General features: G+C 37.9%; 1 protein-coding gene across 4 annotated transcripts in view; it reads right to left on the minus strand.

The window, feature by feature from the left end:
* The window catches only part of CPQ (carboxypeptidase Q), a 458,753-nt gene that overhangs the window by 331,263 nt on the left and 113,182 nt on the right, over positions 1–14,308 (minus strand). The gene's annotated exons all lie outside the window — the stretch shown is intronic.

Consider the following 14,308-nt stretch of genomic DNA (forward strand, 5'->3'; position numbering starts at 1 on the left):
TGATTTTCAATTGCTTACTAAGATTAGAACATAAGTTTAAATCACCTTGAAGTAGAAACACAGTTATTATTAATGACTATAATATAGGCTTTTTGTTTTCTATTATAATTCTATCTTATAAATTTAAATATTTACATAACATACCAGTAAAATATTTCAGTATCTCTAACATTTTCTTCTCAATTTCATTTATTTTTTATCCTGTGTCTGCAAACAGTCATATTATCCATAATATTATTTTGATGAGTTCTTAATGTACCTCAAAATTTATACACCTAATTAGGTTTTATCCCATTTTGTTTTAAGCAATATCAATAAGGTTAGTAAAAATTAAAAATAATGACAAATCTAGCCAATTAGATGAATCAAGAGCCTAGTGCTTATTCTCTTACCTAAAAATAAGACATTGTCCCCTTCTTTCTATAATCAAGGTAAAATATTATTTTTTAAAATGAAAATGTCTATGAAATGCTATAAAGAATACCACACTGATAACATGCTATAGTTCAGATTTTAGGACTTGTGGAAAATGGATCTTAGATACAGTTGAATTCTTTAGTCTTACAAAGTTCCAAAGACATCAGAAGACCCCCAAGGATCCAGAACATTTTATTAGCTTAAATTTGGAAATTTTCTGTGGTCAATTATTTGAGCAGACTCTAAAACTGAGAAGCAATTACAATTTTATTTTGAAATGTAGCCTTCTTTATTTTTTTTAATAGGGATGTCTTTATTTATTTGACAGAGAGAGAGCACAAGCAGAGGGAGAAGTAGGCTCCCAGCCGAATAGGGAGCCCAATGCAGGATTCGATCCCAGGACCCTGGGATCATGACCTGAGCCTAAGGCAGATGCTTAACTGACGGAGCCACCCGGGTACTCTGAAATGTAGCCTTCTTTAAAAAGAAAAAAAAATAGATAACATTTCTCTATATTTCTGTGTTAAGCTCAACTTGGTTTGTCATTTTAACATTTCTGGGTGCAATGCTTTCTATTAAGAACTTAGGGCACCCAAAGATAAATAAGACAGGAGCCATGTCTTCAAAAATTTTTCAGACTGGCTGGCAATTGCTTCCATGCAAAATAACACAAGAGTGAATGGATTTGACAAGTCTATAGATGTCTCTCACAAACAGAGGAAGTTCTAACTAGATGCCACAAGGAGTCAGGTAAACATGTCAGTGTAACACTGAGGCTCCATGTAAACAGTTGAGGGTGAAAAGACTTTACCTATTTGGTTTAGTTTGCCTTACTATATCCTCGAGCTGAGGTATGACACTGTTTCAATGATGTTTGTGTGCAAACTGTGTTACTCTGTAGAGTACTTTCACATATATCCTTTTATTCATGTCTCACAGCAATCCTATCCAGTGCATAGGACTATTTCCCTCACTTTCTATCAGAGAAAACTAAGGCTAACATATTAAACAACTTGTCCAAAGTCACTCCAACCACTGAGAGATTAGGATTCTACTAGACTCCTTTCTTTTCCATTCTTTTTAATATCTCACTCTGCCTCACCACAATTCCATGAGGCACTCCCATTCATTCATTATCAAACACTCACTGACCATCAGCAATGTGGTGGGCATCTGGGGTAAAATGTGTGTAAAATATGGTGCCTTATCTCTAAAAGATTACCATCTTTTATGGAAGACAAAATCTTAAAGAGCTAATTATAGCGTCATCTGGTAAATGCAATGATAAAGATGCCCTAATGTGCAGGAGTGAGGAAAAATCAATCAAGGAAAGCCTCCTAGAGAAGGTGAATTCCAAACTGAATCTTCAAGGGTAGGAAGGAGTTAGCCAGGTGAGGTAGAGACGAGGTGGGAGCCCCAGGGAGGACCAGGAGGAAGCTATTCCAGACAAGTGTTCAGCATAAATGAACAACAGCAAAGAAACAACAGGATGTGTATGGAGGACTTCTTAGCAAGTTTGGTGTTTTCTATTTTTTCACAAGCAAACTATTTTTACCTACTTCAACTTTTTAATCAGCTTTTTATTGAAGCATAATTTACTTACAATAAAACTAAATAGTTTTCAATACACAATTCTATGAGTTTTGACAAATATATATAGTCATGTAACCACCACCACGATCAAGCTATAGGGAATTTGTATCTCTTCAGAAAGTTCCCTCATGCCTCTTAGAGTCAATCCCTTCTTCCCATCCCTGACCCCTGGCCACCAGTGATCTTCTTTCCATCACTAAACTTTTGTCTTTTATAGAATTTCATATAAATGAAATCACATGGTATGCAATGTTTTGTGTCTATCTTCTTTCACTCGGCAGAATGCTCTGGAGATTCATCCATGTTGTGCTGTCCATCTGTCCTCCATTCTTTTGTATTGCTAAATAGTATTCCACTGTATGGATACACCATGTTGTGTTTATGCACAGTGAGGGATGCACCACACTGTGCTCATCTGCTCACCAAGTGATGGACATGTAAGTTGCTGCTAGTTTTTAGCTATTATGAATAAAACTACAGTAAATATTCACATACAAGCCTTTGTGTGAGCAAATGTTTTCATTTCTCTTGGGTAAATATCTAGGAGTGGAATTGCTGGGTTTTATAATAAGCATATATTTAGCTTGATAGAAACTGATTTCTAAATAAATTGAAACTGTGGGGCAATAATTATTCATTCTCATTAAAGATTCTTTTGGTCCCACAGCCCAAAGCACTTCTCAACTGTCCTGCCCAATTCATGAATTTGGCATCGTTAACACAGATGTGCATATGCCCTTGCAGTTTTCAGAGCATGTTCACATACACGATCCTAATTTACCCTTCTAGCAACTCCGTAAGATAGTCCTGGTTGATACTCAGCAGGTAAGTGTCAGGGACAACCTTACCAGATGCGTATGTTATCTGTCTGATTGGCTGACAGCCAAGCTAAACTGGCTCTCAAGACGTTTCAGATACCATTTCTGGAGTAGGTACTATGGGCCCCATTTGAAGATGAGGAAACTGAGGCTCAAAGAAGTTAAGGATCTTGATCACCATGAGACCCCAGAAAAGCATAAGGACAAAGGACTCCCACCTAGAACTTCTAAACTACTGTCCTTTCCACGTCTTGTGACCACCACGAAGGGAAAAACAGGTGGGTGCAGGGGGTATTTGAGCTATAATTAGATTGATAAAGAGGGTTCCTTTCTTCCCACAGACCTTGCATGAGGAGCTTGTCCTGTGATGTTCCCAAATTCAACTCTAGAAAATATTAGCAAAAATACATTGGCGTTCTCTCCCTAAGGAGGGACAAGAATAGAGAACAATATCAGAAATGCCAGAAGCCTCCATCTTTGAGGGGAGAGGGCTAAAGCCAAACTGTGATGACAAGAATCAGGGACTTTCCATGCTCTGTGTATCCAGGCTCATTGTGATCCCATGGCAAACTCTGTCAGAGCCAGGCCAGGCACCTGGCGGCTACAGCTCAACTATCAAGCCCCACTTCACTACTTCATGAATTTTATTTTTCTTTTTTTAGCTCAAAGAAAGATTCAGGTAATTTAAAAGGAGCTTTCCCCCATTTTCATAAATCATAGCTATATTGCCACAATCTTTCCGACCATCCTAAAAATCACTAACAAACATTTATTTTGATAAAACTGAATAGAATGCAAATAAGGACAAAATTAACATTATTTGGATCCAATAGCAACCCCAAGATGCAGTCATGGTCTCCACAGAGTGACTTATAAAAGCACACTGCAGCCATGTGAATCCCTGCTTTGCCCAAGGCCATGAAAAGTGCATTTTTCCTTTAGGGGTGCGAATCGCTCACATATGTTCACCCTGACATTGTGCCTGGTCCCAAGCTTAATATATTCAACTGTGTGACAATCTGAAATGGGAAAAGAGCTTTTCAAATCTGAATATAAACTTTATATAAAATATACTTTATTTTCAAAGTTGATCTGGGTCTGAACACAATCTGTCCTTACAATTTAGAATCTAAAACTCATCCTATGTACCCTGGATCAGTGATTCCAAAATTGAGCATTGAAGAAATGAAGAAACTACAGTTGTACTTACCTTCATGAAGCAAAAGTTTCTTGAGACAAAATTACCAGAAGTTGTTGGATGAATGATCAGCAAGATACATATAGTTTGGTGAAAAGAGCAAAGAGCATTAACTGTGCAGGTAGGAAAGGAAGGTCTCTACCACAGACCACTGGGCAGCTGTTCAGAGTGAGTTTCTCTGGCAAAAGGAACAGGGACCAGGGATCAGGAGTACAATATATACTTACTTTCCCTTGCATTGCAAGAATTTCTCTTTATTATATTAACTCCCTCTGCCCCCTTTTCCCCATTTTAATAAGTCATGAATATGGTAATTACATAAAAAATAGAGATAATATGAACATCCTTCAACCTCCTTACATTTTAAAATTTTGTCATCTTTGCTTCAGTTCTTATTTTCTTTAAATAAATATCCATAGATTACAAATGTGCACTGTTTTATATTACCCATCCCATTCTCTTTTTTCTCCAGAGACAACACTTACTATCTGTGGTGTTCAAACTATGCATGTGTTTGTACCTTCAATACATATAAATGTATAAACATTACTTGCATGTTCTTTAACTTCATATAAATTATATGATAAGTACCTATGTTTCCTCAACTCATTTTTTTAAATTCAGTGTTGCTTGTTAAAGTAATTCAGACTGATATATGTAACTATGGTTCATCCATTTTAACTGCTTTCTAGTATTTGATTGCATAAACCTGCTCCAATTTATTTACCCATTCTCCCATAATAATAATTTCTTACTATGACAAACAACACTGCAATAAACACGCATGTACCTGTCTCCTTAAGTACTGTGTGAGCGCCTCTGTAAGGCACGTGCCTAGAATCGGGCTACACTCACTTGCACAAGAGCTCTCTCACATGGCTGCAGTGGCCGCTCATTCTCCGGGAGCGCTTAGAGTTTCTGCAGCTCCACAGCATTTTGCCAAAGTCAAAAGTTTAAAGTTTTATTAAATCTAAATATTATCTCATGTTTATTATATTTTCAATAAATATGTAAGTAGGGGTGGGGGAAGGAGTATGAGGTTCTAAGACATCACCAAGGCACAAAAAGACACACTGCTAAGCCAGTAGCTCCAGCTAAAAGAGCAGCAAATTCATTTAAAGCTGTGCTGGTCTCACCCCCTCATCCATCCCACCTCGTGCTAGTGATATCTGACTCCGCACCCTAAATCCCAACTTGGTTCCATCCCCAGACATGAGTGCCCTGCTTAAAAGGGCTCTGGTGGCCACTCACATAAAATCCTATGGTTGACCCCATTACCAGAGGTGACTAGGATCCAGCCAGCTTCTAGACCCACCCAGAAGGTCACGTACAGCTTTGTTACCAGCCCTGTCCAGCCAGGTTTCATTCCAACCATGTCCTATTGTGGAGGGCAAGTGAGAGAGTGGCATCATGACAGAAAAAACTCCCATGGCAACCAAACAAGGTCATTTACCGTAACCAAAACTATACGAGGATATGAGGGGAACAACTAAGAGAAGTCCAAGTTTCAGAAATCAGTGGGAAAACTTCCACATGGGACAACCTACAACGGGTGAGAGTCTGTCTCAGCAATTCTTTTTGTAATTGAACAAGACACACAGATTAATAACTGAATGGTAATGAACGTGATGATACCAACTGTATCATGTAGCTTAGCAAACATTACATAGAGGAAAAAAAATTAGAAATAACCGGAATATCCAGTAATGAAGGACTCATACAACAAAATGCTATGTGCCAGGCAGTGAATGCTTTAAATGTATTACCTCATTTTGCCTTGACTCTAACCCCATAAGGTGAACACTATTACAATCCCCATTCTTGCAGAAAACAAAACAGGGCCTTTCAAATGTTAAATAATTTGATAAAGGTCACATTGCCAATTATGGATTAAATCAGAATTCACCCTCAAAGTCAGGTTCTGAACAACTGCTGTATATTCTCATTAAAAAGAGGAGAGGGGTGCCTGGGGGGGCTCAGTCGGTTAAGCGGCTGACTCTTGGTTTCCGCTCAGGTCATGATCTTAGGGTCCTGGGATTGAGCCCAGTGTTGGGCCCTGCGCTCTGTGAGGAGTGTACTTGTGGATTCTCTCTCTCCCTCTCTCTTTCTCTCTCTTTCCCTCTCTCCCTTTGTCCCTCTCTCCACTCACACACTCTCTCTCTCTCTCTCCATCTCTAAAATAAATAAATAAATAAATAAATAAATAAATAAATAAATAAATAAACCTTAAAAAAAAAAAAAGAGGAGGAATGTTTTGTAAATGTATATAAATATTCAAATGCATAGAAAGAAATATGCATATAGGCCAAAATGTTCATAGTTATTACTTTGGGGCAACAGAACTTCCTATGAATTTCATTTTATTTTCTACTTGCGCTTTTCTTTATTTTTCAAATTTCTACATTTGAAAATAAATATATTATTTTCCTAATCAGGAAAATATTATTTTAAGACACTGTATGAAACTTATACTTCCTGTTTGCACATCATTAGCTATTTGGTTTTTGTACAGAACACATATATTATCCACAGCTTCCACAGATGAGTGTTTAATAAATGCTCTTGAAGATGAGACTAATGCATAAATGCAGTCTGAGGGCAAATGTCTTATTCCATGAACTGAGAGAGAGAACCAAGAGCTTTCTCAGAAAACAAAGCACTGAGTGTTTTGTGGTAATTTCCCCCAAATTAAGTAGAGAAAATGCACTTTAAAGGTAAGGTTCAGGAGCAGCACAATATGGTAGTCTGAGTTTTATAAAAACAAAAACACATTTTGCAAATTAGTTCTGTCACTAAAAGCTGCATTAGCTTTAAAGTTATTGGATCATAGTAAGACTGACAGAGATAGTTTATGAAATGGCAGCATAAAGGAGGAGAGGAATATTAGTAGGCAATGAGGCTAACAGTTGCCTGTGAAGTTGAGATTGGCAATTACTTCATTGATCCCATACGACCGAGAGAGCATGAACTGTTTTTTGGTTTATTCGATTTTTAAAAACCAAAAAACTAGATATTCTACTCAAAAAAACTCAGAAATCCTATCAAATACAAATTATGCTAATAATAATATTTATAAGTACCATAGAAACTCACCCCAGGGAATTTTTATAACTTTGACCTGGTCACAGTAATTAGTAGCAAAGATTAAAATTCAAAACCCTTCACTCCTAGTTCTCTACGCTTCCACTAAGAGATGCCAAATGAGGTTACCACCTAATCCTCTACCCTTCTTTCCTCACCTAGAAGTAACGTTGGCCCTAAGAAATGTAAGAATATGCAAGATGGCCTTCGCAAGTTTCTTTCCAGTCTACCTTTGTACCTTTCCAGGCCCATCACCATCCTTTTCCATTTTCTCACCATGAACCTGCTCCTCCAGTCACTGGGCAAGTACGTCTTATACATTCATATCCTCATACCTTTGCTTGTCTTCCTTCCTGTCCTGAGTATACCTTTTCTCCCTTCTTAGCCTCGGGGAATCCATCATCCTTCAGTGTCATGTCCCTCTGAAGGCTTGTTCAACCCCCAGAGAGAACTAACCCTCTTCTCCTTATTCCCATCTTAATTACAGCAGTCCTGGTTTGATTCATCTGTGTATCATCGCCCCTAACCCTGTGCTGGCCATACAGTGGATGCCAATACAGTAACCAATTACCGAGCATCAGTTAAGTGGCCAAGGCTGCCTTAGGGGCTGGAGAGACAGAGATTATAGGCATCCTGTGTCTGAATCATGCTCACAGTACAGTGATTTGATAGAGAAGTAAACAGGAATCACTGTTGTGGCAGCATCAACAGAGGATTCAATAGTCTATAGAATTTAACTGAGGAAAATAATAAAGGCTACATGGGTGCAATCAGTGATCACTCTGGTCCACTGTTACCACTTTGTGGCATTTGGGGATGTTGCATAAGAGAACATGACTGTTTTCTATGGAATCAACCTCAAAAGATTGGTGTATTCAAACTAACCCTATCATCTGCTGCCTTCAGCCACCTTCCCTCCCCAGCCTTTCTCTCTGTGATATCACTCTGGTTTTTCTAAGACCCAGACTTGACAGCTTTGTAATCTCTGATTCCTCCCATTCCTCATCACTCAGATCCAAAATGTTTTAATTGATCTTCATTTAGTAATATTTGGTTGTCCATTTCTGAGGTCATTACTCCTCCAAACTATTAGTCCCTCAAATCTGAATTCTCTCCGGTCCTTCTTCTTTCCTATCCATTTGTCACAGAACCAAAAGAATGTGTTCCGGAAAACATTTATCCAAAACTTCCCCTATTTGTAAGTGTGCAGTAGTTCCCACTGGCAATAAACCCAATCTGGCCCTATCCTAGGCTTCCACCACTATTCAGACATCATTTTCCCTCCAACATGTCATCTAGAAGCACCTTTCAGAAATGCCCTATATGCTACCTTGTCAAATATATGTAATATATAATGATCACCAACAAAATGTACTTTTCAAGTCTTCTTGGGAGAATTCCTATAGAATGTGGTCCCAAGGAAAATCTGGTAATTCTTAAGCCCAATGGCAACTAACAAGGGTTAAATACAATTTAACCAATTTTGACAATTTCACCCTCAATTTCCTTTAGAAATATTGGGTGGATGTCATCTGGTCCCAGTGGTTTACTGATCACCCACTTTGTCAATCAGGCCATGAGCATCTAATGCATTTACCAGTAGTTGATCCAAAACCTCTAAGCCATCTATTTCTAAAAAAGACAAATTTTCTTAATGTTTTCCTCAGAAAAATGTTTCAATTTAATGATATAAAGCTCTGAAACTTCCTGGAAATTTCCCAAGCAATTTCTCAATACAAAGGAAATCAAGAATATAAGGAGCCCCATGAGGCTTTGGCCTTTGAGCTCCCCTGGAGAAACTAAAGTACCCTCCATTAATTGATATTATTGACGCATTTTCCCAAATAGCCATCAAAATGGCTCTGATTCTTAGGAAACCATTTTCAAGGTGAAATTCATCACAAAATTTTTCTTTACTGCTATGAGTACAAAATATGTACTCACCACTTTGCTTCAGGGACTGTAATTCTAAGACTACAATGGGGCTGTCAAAGAGGATTTTTACAGACTAAGAAAAAGACAGAAGTTCCAGTTAAAACTAGAGCAATAATCTGACATAGCTGCAAATACATCAGCTCTGGACTACTCTGTTGGTGAGGCTATGAACCAGAAGCCAGGAGGCAGAAAACAAAAAGAGCCAAAAAAGAGAGTCTAAACCAAAGAAAGAGACAGGGTGCAGAGAGTGAGATAAAGGGAACAGAAAGAAAGACAGAGATGGTTAGTAGAGAGAAGTACAGAGAAAGAGACAGAGAGACAAGCAGAGTAAATAACAGAGACACAAATAGAAACAGTAAAAGGAGAGACATAGAGAATCCCAACTATGAAGAAGAAATACCTAAATTTCCTGGTTCTACATGATTAAGTTCAATGCTAATTATAACCTTCTGATTACTGAACACATTTCTTAAATTCACCCACAACATCAGTTATCAAAAACCTATAGTGATTAACCAGTGATAGTTTCTGTTAGGAAAAAGGAATCAGAGAGATTTGCTAAAGAAAAGGATGAAATGTGAGCTGGATAAGGATGTCTATTAGAAAGGACACCTGAGGGGCGCCTGGGTGGCTCAGTCGGTTAAGCGACTGCCTTCGGCTCAGGTCATGATCCTGGAGTCCCGGGATCGAGTCCCGCATTGGGCTCCCTGCTCGGCAGGGAGTCTGCTTCTCCCTCTGACCCTCCTCCCTCTCATGCTCTCTGTCTCTCATTCTCTGTCTCTCAAATAAATAAATAAAATCTTAAAAAAAAAAAAAAAAAGAAAGGACACCTGGGTCCTATCAACCCACATTATTTCAGCAGTAAGTCTAGAGAGCACATCGTCCATACTTTCAAAATCTCAAAAGAAAACCTCTTCCTGGAAGATTTTTCATAACATTAAACATTGGGAATATCACTAATGTGATCTAAGGGTCCGACTAAAGGCTCACAAAGCAAACGAAAAGAAACATCAGCCGGCCTCCAGAAGCTTTGAAACTAAGAAAACAACAATGACAAAGTTAAATATATGAAAACTAAAAACACTAAGTAAAAAGTCAAGATTTCACACTGTATAAGCATAAATCTGAGTGAATGTCATAAGATCATGGGGGAAGAAGGAACCAGATAATGTTTAAAAAGTAAAATAGAACCAGCTTTCTCTTCTCCTGGAGAAAATGACAAATTATCCACATACCTACCTTAACTTCATGCCTCAAGCAGCAAGTGGATTTTTGTTTTTAATATCAAATGAAGAGTGCTGGGTTAATTACACTCCTTAATTCAGAGTATACCATCATCACTGGCCTATTCAAGGCAAATCTCTTTTATTTGCTTGTTTTTAAAACTTATTTATTCTCTTTTAACCCCACTCCTCATTCCCACCTCTGCCCCATGCTCTAAGGGAACAACCATTCTAAGATGTTTTTTGTTTATATGTCTTCTTATTAGATGTGAAATATTATTCTCTGTGCATGCAAAATTGTATTTATATATGTATGCAAATGTATTATGTATTTCATTCTATTTTTTATTATTTTTACTCAGCTTTATGTATGTAAGATCCATCTATGTTGCTATTCATACATTAGTCTGTTGATTCTGACTTCTGTAAAACATTCCCTGGGAGGCACCACATCTTACATGTCTACTCTCCTATTGAGGGACCTCCAGATGGACCCTACCCCACAAATAAGACTATCATAATTATCCTTATATATGCACCCTGAGGTAACTCACTGACAATTTCTTTGGGAAATATACCAAGGAAGTGAATTGCTGGGTCATTGAGTACAAAAACATATTTAAGTTGGCTAAATACTACCAGTATGTTCTCCAAAAGGGTGGCATCGTGCTCCATGTCCACCAATAAGTGCATGAGGGTTCCTATGTCCTCACAACCCCACCAACTTTACATCTCTGCCATAAAATTATTTCATTATTTTTTAAAGTTTGCTTTGTTCTGATTACTAATGAGTTGAGCTCTCTCTATATACGTGTTAGCTTTTAGGGATCCTCTTCTTTAAATTGTTTAGTTAGAACTTTTGTCCATTTTTCTACTAGGGTTACTGCCTTTTTATTGTTGATTTCCAATAGTTCATAGCATACATATTAATCTCATAACAACTTTAGACAGTGTTAAGATCGTCTCCCATTTTGTCATCTTTCATCATGGTATCCTTCATTGTAGAAATTCTTAATTTTGATGCAATCAAATTCAGTAATGTTTTTGTTTTATGGTTTGTGCTTCTTAAGTTGTGTTTGTGTGAGAGTGTGAAGGCACACAGGAGATAGATGTGTAAGTCCCATTCTTAAGGAAACAGCTAAGAGGAAAATAGAAGTACCTGAGAGATGTGGGCAGAAATATCCACCATGAGGCAAGGTGAAGAGGAAAGTCTTTTGGGAAGGCATGACTTGGGGCCAGACTGTCACATATTAGCTGTGTGATCTCAAACAAAGTGCTAAACTTCCCAGAGCCTGTCATCTGTAACATGTGAACAATACCTAGCCCAAAAGACAATGTATAAGTAAAAGAATCTGTACAACGACTAGTGTATAAAAGGCATTCAATAAATGTGAGTCCCTGTGCCCCTTCCTCCTCATTCCTACTCCCGTCTTGGTGCAGAGAGAAAATCTGTAACCTCTGACAGTTTGGAATTGGATCCTTCAGCTGATCTCATACCTGCAAATTCCAAAAGTCACCTGTGGATACAGGCTCTCTAGAACACTTTTGCTCACACTGTGATTAGATATCAGACAAAGATTAAGCCCTGAAAAAAACAAAAAAAAACAAAAAAAAACTGGAAGTGCTATTTCCCTGATGAGACCAAAGGAGAAGAAGAGGACAGAGGCAAATAACCAATTATCTGATGATGGGGCCTTGTGCACAAATTAGCTAACACCTCATTAAGAAATGGATCGAAATTATTGGCTTTGGAATGTCTTCCCTTGGTAGATGTGCTAAGAGTGTGCAGGAAGGCTATTTTAAGTTCCTATGAGATGAATACAATAAGAGTTTGGAATATGCTTAAACTGCACCTTTCCAGATTTTCCAGTCCATGCTGCTTAAATTTTCAGGAAGAATAGACTGCGGCAAACAACCTAATCATGATTTGATTGATGTTCATTTATCTTTCTCTTTGCTATGTGCCTTTACTTTAGATGCACACCAAAACTTACTGCTATTTGGATATGACAGGACATAAAGGACATACGGAAGTCACATAGGGTTAAAGGAAACTTGTTTGAGTATGAATGAGTTTTTAATATCTCTTTTAAATGTGTGACATTTCTCACATCAGATCAATAGGTATTTAATATGCATCTATTACATACCAGGCACTAAGACTAGTGCTAAAGGAGATACCAAGGTAAGATGGAGCTTTCACCCTGGAGGAGGTCACAGTTTCTCAGCAGAGGACCATGTAAACAATTGACTTCAATAAATTGTGATTATTGCATACTATAGGCAAAGTCCTAAGAGAATAGAGATGAAAGAACAATTAAGTTTACTAGGTTTGGATTCAAGAAAGACTTAAAGAAAAGATCCATTTTAAATGATTCTTTAAAATGAGTAGGAATTCTCCAAGCAGAGAAGGGTTGGGTTGGGTTGAGTTAGGATTAGGGTTAGGGCGAAGGTTAGGTTAGCCAGAGATCCAGAAGCAGAATTTTGAGGCAAATTGGTATGAACATGTCAAGGTGAGAGCAGTTAGGCCCATGTAGCTGAAGCATAAGGTGTGTGGCTAAAGAGGAACTAGACTTGACATACGCCTAGAAACATAGCTGGGGGTCACTTTTTAAAAGGTTGTAAGAATTTGAACTATACCCTGAAAAATGAAAAGAGTTTAAGCAAGGGAGTGATATACTGAGATCCATATTTTACAAAGACAACTGAAGCAGTGGTACTGAAATGGATCAAAATGAGACTGGGGCCAGGAGAATCAATTAGGAGATGATTATAACACTAGTCAGGAGATGTTAGGTCCTGAACTCTGATGCTACAGTGAGGATGGAAAAAAGGAGTCATTTAAGACTTGGTGACCAACTAAATGTTGGAACAAGATAAATGGAAAGACTTAATTCATTCAACTAATGTTTCTTGAAACTTTTCTGTGCATGAGACATCATGCTAAGGAGTAGGGCAAAGTTTCTCAACTTCAACACTATTGGCACTTTGGAATGGATAACTATTTGTTGAGGGGGAAAAGAGGCCTCTTCTGTACATTATGGGATGTTTGGCAATATTCCTGGCCTCTACCCATTGAAGGGAAGCAGTACCCTGTCTCAGTCACAACTATCAAAAATGTGTCCAGATATTGCCAAATTTCCCCTGGGGAGCAAAACTGCCTCCAATTGAGAACCACTGAAACTGGGATCTCTAACTCTAAGAGGCTTATTATCTAGCAGAGAAATGCTTATGATATAAGCATATATAGGGTACAGGAAAAACAGAAGGGAGAAAGAGGTCAATACTTGTTTGGGGATGAGCAAGCATAGAAGAAGTCTCCATAGAAGAGGCATTTGAGCTGAATCCTTAAATATGGGCATTCCAGGCAGAGAATAAAAACATGAAAGCAAGATACCATCTCAGACATTAGATTTAAGCTCCAAGCATGGCTGCCTGGGTGTATGATAACATCATTAACAAATATGAGAAACAAAGGGTGATAGGATGATGAGTTTGTGGGACTTGTAGAACATCCAGTAGTTGTTGGGACTGCAGATAGACATCAAGCACATATATGTACAGTTAAAAGTCATAAGTATATAGGTGGTACCTAAACCCATGGGACTGGATCATATTACTTAAAGACAATGTTTATAGGCAGAAGCCTTTGAAAAACACCAACATTTAAGATGAGGCCTAGGAAAGAGAAGCATCCAAAAGGAAACAGTAGAAAAGATGACGGAGAGAACCCACTTTAATTTATATGGCAAACTTGACAATCAGCCTAGAACATTTCTCTTCAATCCATCAGCATGCCCAGGGATATATGCCCCCTCCATTTTTTCATAATTACTCTCCTTATAATCTTTTTAGTCCTTTTAAAGCCACTACAATTCATTTGCTACTGAGGACCAAATTGCTATTGGTGGTTATTATGTTATTAAGATACCCATATAATCAATGGGTATCTTTTTTTTTACTTGTTTATTTATGCAAAAAAAATTCATATCATATTATTACCAAAGAGGCATAATGAAATGAGCATCGTGTTAGATATGGAC

The sequence above is a fragment of the Mirounga angustirostris genome, unplaced genomic scaffold, assembly GCF_029215605.1.
Source record: "Mirounga angustirostris isolate CCGP_5_RB_7025 unplaced genomic scaffold, mMirAng1.0.hap1 SCAF_4, whole genome shotgun sequence".
Classification (NCBI taxonomy): domain Eukaryota; kingdom Metazoa; phylum Chordata; class Mammalia; order Carnivora; family Phocidae; genus Mirounga; species Mirounga angustirostris.